Source organism: Triticum dicoccoides, chromosome 2B (assembly GCF_002162155.2).
Source record: "Triticum dicoccoides isolate Atlit2015 ecotype Zavitan chromosome 2B, WEW_v2.0, whole genome shotgun sequence".
In the NCBI taxonomy this organism is placed as follows: Eukaryota; Viridiplantae; Streptophyta; class Magnoliopsida; order Poales; family Poaceae; genus Triticum; species Triticum dicoccoides.
In genome coordinates this window covers 231624191-231634666 of record NC_041383.1, presented here as the reverse complement: position 1 = coordinate 231634666, position 10476 = coordinate 231624191, and positions in this window count along the sequence as shown.

The following is a 10476-nucleotide window of genomic DNA, read 5'->3' as shown; positions in this document are numbered from 1 at the left end:
AGTAGGGATTGCCATTCAACGGATGCACTAGAGCTATAAATATATGAAAGCTAAACAAAAGAAACTAAGTGGGTGTGCATCCAACTTGCTTGCTCACGAAGACCTAGGGCATTTTGAGGAAGCCCATCATTGGAATATACAAGCCAAGTTCTATAATGAAAAATTCCCACTAGTATATGAAACTGACAACATATGAGACTCTCTATCATGAAGATCATGGTGCTACTTTGAAGCACAATTGTGGAAAAAGAGATAGTAGCATTGTCCCTTCTCTCTTTTTCTCTCATTTTATTTTTCTTTTTTTTCTTTTCTCTTTTTTTTCTTTGGCCTTTCTTTTTTTTGTCCTTTTTCTTCTTTTTCTCTTTTTTTGTAAAGTCCGAAGTCTCATCCCGACTTGTGGGGGAATCATAGTGTTCATCATCCTTTCCTCAGTAGGACAATGCTCTAATAATGAAGAACATCACACTTTTATGGATTTACAACTCAAGAATTACAACTCAAAGCTAGAACAAGATATGACTCTATATGAATGCCTCCGGTGGTGTACCGGGATATGCAATGAATCAACAGCGACATGTATGAAAATTATGAAGTTGGCCTTGCCACAAATACAATGTCCACTACATGACCATGCAAAAAGCAATATGACAAAAGCAATGCGTGTCATATGAACGGAACGGTGGAAAGTTGCATGGCAATATATCTCGGAATGGCTATGGAATTGCCATAATAGGTAGGTATGGTGGCTGTTTTGAGGAAGGTGTATGGTACCGGCGAAAGTTGAGCGGCACAAGAGAGGCTAGCAATGGTGGAAGGGTGAGGGTGCGTATAATCCATGGACTCAACATTAGTCAAAAGAACTCATATACTTATTGCAAAAATCTAGAAGTCATCAAAAACAAAGTACTACACGCATGCTCCTAGGGGGGTAGATTGGTAGGAAAAGGCCATCGCTCGTCCCCGACCGCCACTCATAAGGAAGACAATCAATAAATAAAATTGTGCTCCAACTTCACCACAAAGCGGTTCACCATACATGCATGCTATGGGAATCACAAACCTCAACACAAGTATTTTTCATAATCACCTCAACTAGCATGACTTTAAAATCACTACCTCCATATCTCAAAACAATTATCAAACATCAAATTGATCATAGCATCCAATTCACTTTCTATGATAGTTTTTATTATACCCAACTTGGATGCTCATCATTCTAGGACCAAATTTGTAACCATAGAAAATACCATGCTGTTCTAAAAGAATCTGAAAATAATATAAGTGAAGCATGAGATACTAGCAATTTCTTCAAAATTAATCCACCGCCATTCTCTAAAAGATATAAGTGAAGCACTAGAGCAAAAACTATCAACCTCAAAAGATATAAGTGAAGCACATAGAGTATTCTAGCAAATTCTAATCAAGTGGTATTCTCCCAAAAGGTGTGTACAGAAAGGATGATTGTGGAAAACTAAAAAGCAAAGACTAATATAATACACAACGCTCCAAGCAAAACACATATCATGTGGCGAATAAAAATATAGCTCCAAGTAAAGTTACCAATGAACGAAGACGAAAGAGGGGATGCCTTCCTGGGGCATCCCCAAGGTTAGGCTTTTGGCTATCCTTGAATATCTTGGGGTTCCATGGGCATCCCCAAGCTTAGGCTCTTGCCACTCCTTATTCCATAGTCCATAAAAGCTTTACCCAAAACTTGAAAACTTCACAACACAAAACTCAACAGGAAATCTTATAAGCTCCGTTAGTGAAAGAAAACAAAACCACCACATAAGGTACTGTAATGAACTCATTATTTATTTATTTTGGTGTTAAACCTACTGTATTCCAACTTCTCTATGGTTTATAAACTATTTTACTAACCATAGATGCATCAAAATAAGCAAACAACACACGAAAAACCGAATCTGTCAAAAACAGAACAGTCTGTAGCAATCTATAACTAACGCAAACTTCTGGAACTCTAAAAATCCTACCAAAATAGGAAGTCCTGGACAATTTGTCTATTGATCATAATTAAAAAGAATGAACGCAAAAGCACGTTTCTGTGATTTAACAAAACTAAATTCATGCACACAAAGTTTCTGTTTTTCAGCAGAATCATATTAACTAACATCATAGGTTATCCTATAGGTTCTACTTGGAACAAACACTAATTAAAAGATAAAAACACATCTAAACAGGAGGTAGATGCAAGATTTATTACTAAACAGGAACAAAAACAAAAACACAAAGAAAATTGGGTTGCCTCCCAACTAGCGCTATCGTTTAACGCCCCTAGCTAGGCATAAAAGCGAAGATAGATCTAAGTAGTGCCATCTTTGGCACTAAATCCATAAGTAGCTCGCATGATATATTCATAAGGTAATTTTACTTTCCTTCTTGGAAAGTGCTCAATGCCTTTCTTTAATGGAAATTGGAGTCTAATATTCCTTTCCTTCATATCAATAATTGCGCCAATCGTTCTAAGGAAAGGTCTACCAAGAATAATAGGGCAAGAAAGATTGCAATCTATATCAAGAACGATAAAATCTACGGGCACCAAATTTCTATTTGCAACAATGAGAACATCACTGATCCTTCCCATTGGCTTTTTTAATGGTGGACAAGGTGCAAATTTAAAGAGCAATCATCAAGATCATGGAAACCTAGAATATCACATAAAGTTTTCGGAATTGTGGAAACACTAGCACCCAAATCACACAAAGCAAAACACTCATGATCTTTAATTCTAATCTTTATAGTAGGTTCCCACTCATCATTAAGTTTTCTAGGTATAGAAACTTCCAAATTAAGTTTTTCATCATAAGGTTGCATCAAGGCATCAACGATATGTTTGGTAAAAGCTTTATTTTGACTATAAGCATGAGGAGAATTAACAACGGATTGCAACAAGGAAATACAACTTTCTAAAGAATAATTATCATAATCAAATTCCTTGAAATCCGAGATAGTGGGTTCAATACTATTTAAAGTCATGACCTCTCCAATCCCACTTTTACCAAATTTAGCATCAAGATCTAAAAACTCTGAATTTTTGGGACGCCTTCTAGGTAAAGTTGACTCATCTTCAGTCCCATAATTATAAAGATTCATATTGCAAAACAAAGATCTAATAGGATACGCATCAATAACTTTAAGATCCTCATCATTATTTTCATGGAAACTAGAAGAACACGCCTTTACAAAGCTATCTTTCTTAGCACGCAATCTAGCGGTTCTTTCCTTGCACTCATCAATGGAAATTCTCATTCCTTTGAGAGACTCATTGATATCAAGCTTAGGGGAAGAAGATCTAAGTTTAAGAGAATCAACATCAAGCGAAAGTCTATCAACGTTCCTAGCCAAATCATCAACTTTGAGCAATTTTTCTTCAAGCAAAGCATTAAAATTCTTTTGAGAAATCATAAATTCTTTCACACTATTCTAAAAATCAGAGGGAATTTTATTAAAATTACCATAAGAATTATTGTAGGAATTTCCATAATTATTAGAGGAATTACTAGGGAACGGTCTAGCATTAAAGTTTCCTCTATAAGCATTGTTTCCAAAACTATTCCTACCAACAAAATTCACATCCAAAGATTCATTATTATTCTCAATCAAAGTAGACAAAGGCATATAATTGGGATCAAGAGGAGTATTTTTAGTAGCAAACAATTTCATAAGTTCATCCATCTTTCCACTCAAAACATTGATTTCTTCTATAGCATGCACTTTTTTACTAGAAGATCTTTCGGTGTGCCATTGAGAATAATTAGCCATAATATTATCAAGATGTTTTGTAGCATCTCCTAACGTGATTTCCATAAACGTGCCTCCCGCGGCCGAATTTAAGAGATTTCTAGAGGTAAAGTTCAAACCGGCATAAAAATTTTGTATGATCATCCGTAAATTCAAACCATGAGTAGGGCAATTGCGAATCCTTAATTTCATTCTTTCCCAAGATTGGGCAACATCCTCATGATCAAGTTGTTTAAAATTCATAATATTGTTCCTAAGAGTGATAATCTTAGCGGGAGGAAAATACTTAGAGATAAAAGCATCTTTGCACTTGTTCCAAGAATCAATATTGTTTTTAGGCAAAGGCGAAAACCAAACTTTAGCACGATCTCTAAGTGAAAACGAAAATAACTTCAATTTAACAATATTGTTATCCGTATCTTTCTTCTGTTGCATATCACACAAATCAACAAAGTTGTTTAGATGAGTAGCGGCATCTTCACTAGGAAGGCCGGCGAATTGATCTTTCATAACAAGATTCAGCAAAGCAGTATTGATTTCACAAGACTCAACATCATTAAGAGGAGCAATCGGAGTACTAAGGAAATCATTATTATTGGTATTGGAGAAATCACACAATTTGGTATTATCTTGCGACATGGCAACAAGTAATCCAACACACAAGCAAATAGAAAAAGGCAAGCGAAAAGAGAGGAGGAGATTGGGAAAGAGAGGGCGAATAAAACGGCAAGGGTGAAGTGGGGGAGAGGAAAACGAGAGGCAAATGGCAAATAATGTAAATGCAAGGGAGATGAGTTTGTGATGGGTACTTGGTATGTCTTGACTTGAGCGAAGACCTCCCCGGCAACGGCGCCAGAAATCCTTCTTGCTACATCTTGAGCTTGCGTTGGTTTTCCTTGAAGAGGACAGGGTGATGCAGCAATAGTAGCGTAAGTATTTCCCTCAGTTTTTGAGAACCAAGGTATCAATCCAGTAGGGGGCGCCTCAAAAGTCCCACGCACCTACACAAACAAACAAAGAACTCGCAACCAACGCAATAAAGGGGTTGTCAATCCCTTCACGGCCACTTGCGAAAGTGAGATCTGATAGAGATAGTATGATAAGATAAATATATTTTTGGTATTTTATAAGATAGATGCAAAAAGTAAAGATGCAAATAAAAGTAGATTGGAAGCAAATATGATAAGAGATAGACCCGGGGGCCATAGGTTTCACTAGAGGCTTCTCTCAAGATGGCATAAGTATTACCGTGGGTGAACAAATTACTGTCGAGCAATTGATAGAAAAGCGAATAATTATGAGATTATCTAGGCATGATCATGTATATAGGCATCACGTCCGTGACAAGTATACCGACTCCTGCCTGCATCTACTTCTATTACTCCACACATCGACCGACTCCTGCCTGCATCTAGAGTATTAAGTTCATAAGAACAGAGTAACGCCTTAAGCAAGATGACATGATGTAGAGGGATAAACTCATGCAATTTGATATAAACCCCATCTTTTTATCTTCGATGGCAACAATACAATACGTGCCTCGCAACCCTTTCTGTCACTGGGTAAGGACACCGCAAGATTGGACCCAAAGCCAAGCACTTCTCCCATGGCAAGAAAGATCAATCTAGTAAGCCAAACCAAACTGATAATTCGAAGAGACTTGCAAAGATAACTCAATCATACATAAAATAATTCAGAGGGGATTCAAATATTTCTCATAGATAAACTTGATCATAAATCCACAATTCATCGAATCTCGACAAACACGCCGCAAAAAGAGTTTACATCGAATAGATCTCCAGAAGAGAGGGGGAGAACATTGTATTGAGATCCAAAAAGAGAGAAGAAGCCATCTAGCTAATAATTATGGACCCAAAGGTCTGTGGTAAACTACTCACAACTCATCGAAGGGGCTATGGTGTTGATGTAGAAGCCCTCCATGGTCGATTCCCCCTCCGGCGGAGCGCCGGCGAAGGCTCCAAGATGGGATCTCGCGGATACAGAAGATTACGGTGGTGGAAATTGTGTTTCGTTGGCTCCTTGGATGTTTTCGGGGTACGTAGGCTTATATAGGAGTAAGAAGTACGTCGGTGGCCGCCCGAGGGGCCCACGAGACAGGGGACGCACCCTATAGGGGGGGCGCGCCCTATAGGGGGGGCGCGCCCTACCCTCTCATGGACGCCTCGGCTGCTTCTTGACTTGCACTCCAAGTCCTCTGGATCATGTTCATTCCAAAAATCACGCTCCCGAAGGTTTCATTCTGCTTGGACTCTGTTTGATATTCCTTTTCTTCGAAATACTGAAATAGGCAAAAAAACAGCAATACGGGATAGGCCTCTGGTTAGTAGGTTAGTCCCAAAAATGATATAAATGTGTAAAATAAAGCCCATAAACATCCAAAAGGGGTAATATAATAGCATGAAACAATCAAAAATTATAGATACATTGGAGACGTATCAAGCTGCGTCTCCGGCCCGCCCAGGACGAAAAGCCCATTTTCTGTCATGATTTTTTGTCATAGAAGTAGGAGCCCACCACATCTATGATGATACCGGGTTTTGTCACAATTATCGTCATAGAAGTGTCATAAGTATGACAGAAAAAATTTCGTTCGGCCCAAAATGTCACGGATGTGTCTTTTTTTGTAGTGTTGAAGGTATATCTTTAGATATTGCAATCAAATCTTTTAGTTTCTTGTTTTATCACTAGTTTAGTCTATAAAAGAAAACTAAAAAATGGAATTGAGGGTGCCTCATATGCTTCATCTTTTTAATGTCTTCCGTGAAAATAAGGATTCTGATAATTGTGCTCAATTGCTAGAGGAAGAATGCATTAAAATGTTTGGCACTAAATATTTGAATGATGAGCATGATTGCCCTGTTATTAGTATGAATTCTTTGAATACCCATGATGCTAATGATATGAAAAGACACAAGCTTGGGGATGCTATGTTTGATGAAGATGATATGTTTAGTCCCCCAAGTTTTGTTGAGCAAATTTATTATGATGAGAGCATGCCTCCTATTTATGATGATTATTGTGATGACACATATGCTATAAAGATTAATGATAACCATGAAACTTATCATCATGATTTTAATTTTCAATTGGATTATGCCTCACATGATAGTTATTTTGTCGAGTTTGCTCACAGTACTATTCATGAGAAGAAAATTGCTTATATGGAGAGTAATAAAATTTTTATACTTGTGCATAATGAAAAGAATAATTTATGTGATAGTTATATTGTTGAATTCATTCATGATGCTACTGAAAATTATTATGAGAGAGGAACATGTGCTCTTACATATTGCAATAATATCAAGTTTCCTCTCTATGTGTTGAAAATCTTGAAGTTATGCTTGTTTTGCCTTCCTATGCTACTTGATTATTGTTCACATAAGTTGTTTGCTCACAAAATCCCTATGCATAGGAAGTGGGTTAGACTTAAATGTGCTAGTCATATTCTTCATGATGCTCCCGTTATGTTTCAATTCTTTTCTTTTATGCGAGCATCATTGTCATCATCATGCCTAGCTAGAGAGGCATTTAAGAAAAGCGCTTGTTGGGAGACAACCCAATATTTACCCCTACTGTTTTTGTGTGTTCACATGATTATGCTACTGTAGTAATCATGTTTTATAGCTTTTGTTTCAATAAAGTGCCAAGTAAGAACTTTAGGATAGCTTACGGTGATAGTTGTGTTGACCCTGCTGAAAATCAGAAACTTTTGCGCCCAGTAAATTAGTATTGATAATTCACATAAACGTGATTTTGATCTGATTCTTTTTGCTATGGATTGTTACACAAATATCTCAGGTTTTCCTACTTGGGTAGAATTGTTGGAGTTACAGAAGTATTAGAGAGTTACATATTACTACAGACTGTTCTGTTTTTGACAGATTCTATTTTCTATGTGTTGTTTGCTTATTTTGATGAATCTATGAGTAGTATCGGAGGGTAAGAACCATAGAGAAGATGGAATATGGTAGATATTAAACCAATATGAATTTAGAATGAATTCACAACAGTACCAAAAGGGGTGATTTATTTTCTTATACTAAGGAAGCTTACGAGTTTTCTGTTAAGTTTTGTGTTGTGAAGTTTTCAAGTTTTGGGTAAAGATTCGATGGACTAGGAATAAGGAGTGGCAAGATCCTAAGCTTGGGGATGGCCAAGGCACCCCAAGGTAATATTCAAAGACAACCAAGAGCCTAACCTTGGGGATGCCCCGGATGGCATCCCCTCTTTCGTCTTCGTTCATCGGTAACTTTACTTGGAGCTATATTTTTATTCACCACATGATATATGTTTTTCTTGGAGCGTCAATTTATTTTGTTAGGTTTGCTTGATGTTATTTAGAAAAATGTTTTTCATCTTTTATTTCAATAAAAGTGGCAATGATAGCCTTTGCCATGCTTATTTTGCAAGTATACTTGTTGTTGTTTGAAAACAGAAAGTTTGTCGATGTTACAAAAATTCCCTAGAAAAGTAAGAATGTGATAAATTGTTGAACCTTTTTGGAAAATAAGTTCTGATAAATTTTCTACAGTGTAGTATTTTTCTGATAATTTTTGGAGTTAGGGAAGTATGATGAATCTTCCATTCTTTACAGACTGTACTGTTTTGGCAGATTGCTGTTATGTTTGCATTGTTTGCATATGTTTGCTTGTTTAATGATTATATTTGAGGATAGGAGTATTAAATATGCAGAGACATTTAGTATGCAATGTTGAATAATAATTTTTGTGTTTTGGTACAGTAGAAAATGATAAGGTTTTTGCATTGGTTTATACTAACTTATCTCACGAGTTCTTGTTGACTTTGGTGTGGATGAAGCTTTCGAGATTTAGGAAACCGAGATATAAAGGAATTAGGGAGACACAAAAGCTCAAGCTTGGGGATGCCCAAGGCGCCCCAAGATAATATTTCAATAAGTATCAAGCATCCAAGCTTGGGGATGCCTCGGTAGGCATCCCACCTTTCTTCTTCAACAATTATCTGTTAGTATCGGTTGAACCTAAGTTTTTGCTTCTTCACATGATGTGTGATATCCTTGAAATGTCATTTTGTTTTGTTTTGCTTGCTGTTTGAATAAAATACCAAGATCTGAAATTCTTAAATGTTAGAGAGTCTTCACATAGTTACATAATTATCTGACTACTCATTGATCTTCACTTATATCTTTTGGAGTAGTTTGTCATTTGCTCTAGTGCTTCACTTATATCTTTTTAGAGCACGGCGGTGGTTTTATTTTGAAGAAATTAATGAACTCTCATGCTTCACTTATATTACTTTGAGAGTCTTGTAGAACATCATGGTAATTTGCTTTGGTTATGAATTTAGTCCTAATATGATGGGCATCCAAGATAGGTATAATAAAAACTTTCATATAAAGTGCATTGAATACTATGATAAATTTGATACTTGATAATTGTTTTGAGATATAAAGGTGGTAATGTTAGAGTCATGCAAGTTGGGTAATTATGAAATTGAGAAATACTTGTGTTAAAGTTGGCAAGTCCCGTAGCATGCACGTATGGCGAACATTGTGTGACAAATTTGAAGCATGGGGTGTTCTTTGATTGCCTTCCTTATGAGTGGAGGTCGGGATCGCGCGATGGTTAACTCCTTCCAACCCTTCCCCTAGGAGCATGCGTAGTAGTACTTTGCTTCGAGGGCTAATAAACTTTTGCAACAAGTATATTGTAACATCCCAAAATTCTAAATTTTGGAATGTTATAACAAATAGATAGTTTTGATTGATTATTTGATTGATTGACTGAAAGTGAGTGAATTCGAAACTTTCTGAAAGTTAAATGAGAGGGAATAAAAGGACTTTCCCAAACTTTCATTTTCTTTTCTGATCTTCGTGAATTCAAATTCTTTTCACCACAAAACCCTAGAGAGAAGATGACATGACTTCTTCCATTTAAAAATGAAAAGGGTTCTGAAAATATTTGAATTTCATTTGGAAAATATTTCCAACCCAGGAACTTTATGCAACTCAATGATTTTCACGAGCGAAGATAAAATGACTTCTTCAAAACATATGAAATATGAGCTGGGAGTTTCAAAGAATTAAATTCAAAGTTCTTTTGAATTTATTTTCAATTTGGAGTTATTTGGGTTTTATTCAAATTATTTTTCTCCAAAAATAGAATATATGGAAATTAGGGTAACATGATTCCCTACATCAGAAAAATGGAGACAAATAAATTTGAATTAATTTTGGTATTTTCAAAATGATTTTTATTGGATTTTACTAGAGCAGAAGCACTCTTTGCTTTATTTAAATTGGTGCGTATTTTATTTGATCCTAGAAAAATGTTCACCTTGTAGGAAATCTTTTTCTGAAAATTTTGATATATTATATGCCTATATAATATTTTATTTATTTGTTCTTTATTATTTTTAGTTTGCCTCGTAAAATGTTTATTTAAAAAACAAAAAAAAACTTCTTCCGTCGACTGGGCCGGCCCAGCTCCTCACCCAGGCCCAGCCCAGCTGCACCGCATTCCTCCCGAGCGGGAGTCCGCCGCCAGCACGCCGTTCGCCGCCGCCGTGACCGACCTGGCCACCTCCGGCTGCCTTGCCCCCTCCTCCATGCAACCCCTCGCCCCCCCCCTCTACATAAGCTCGCGCCGCCGCCGCTTTTTCCTCTCTGCTACGCCGCGCCGCCCCCTCCCACATCTCGCCGAGCCACCGCCGCCG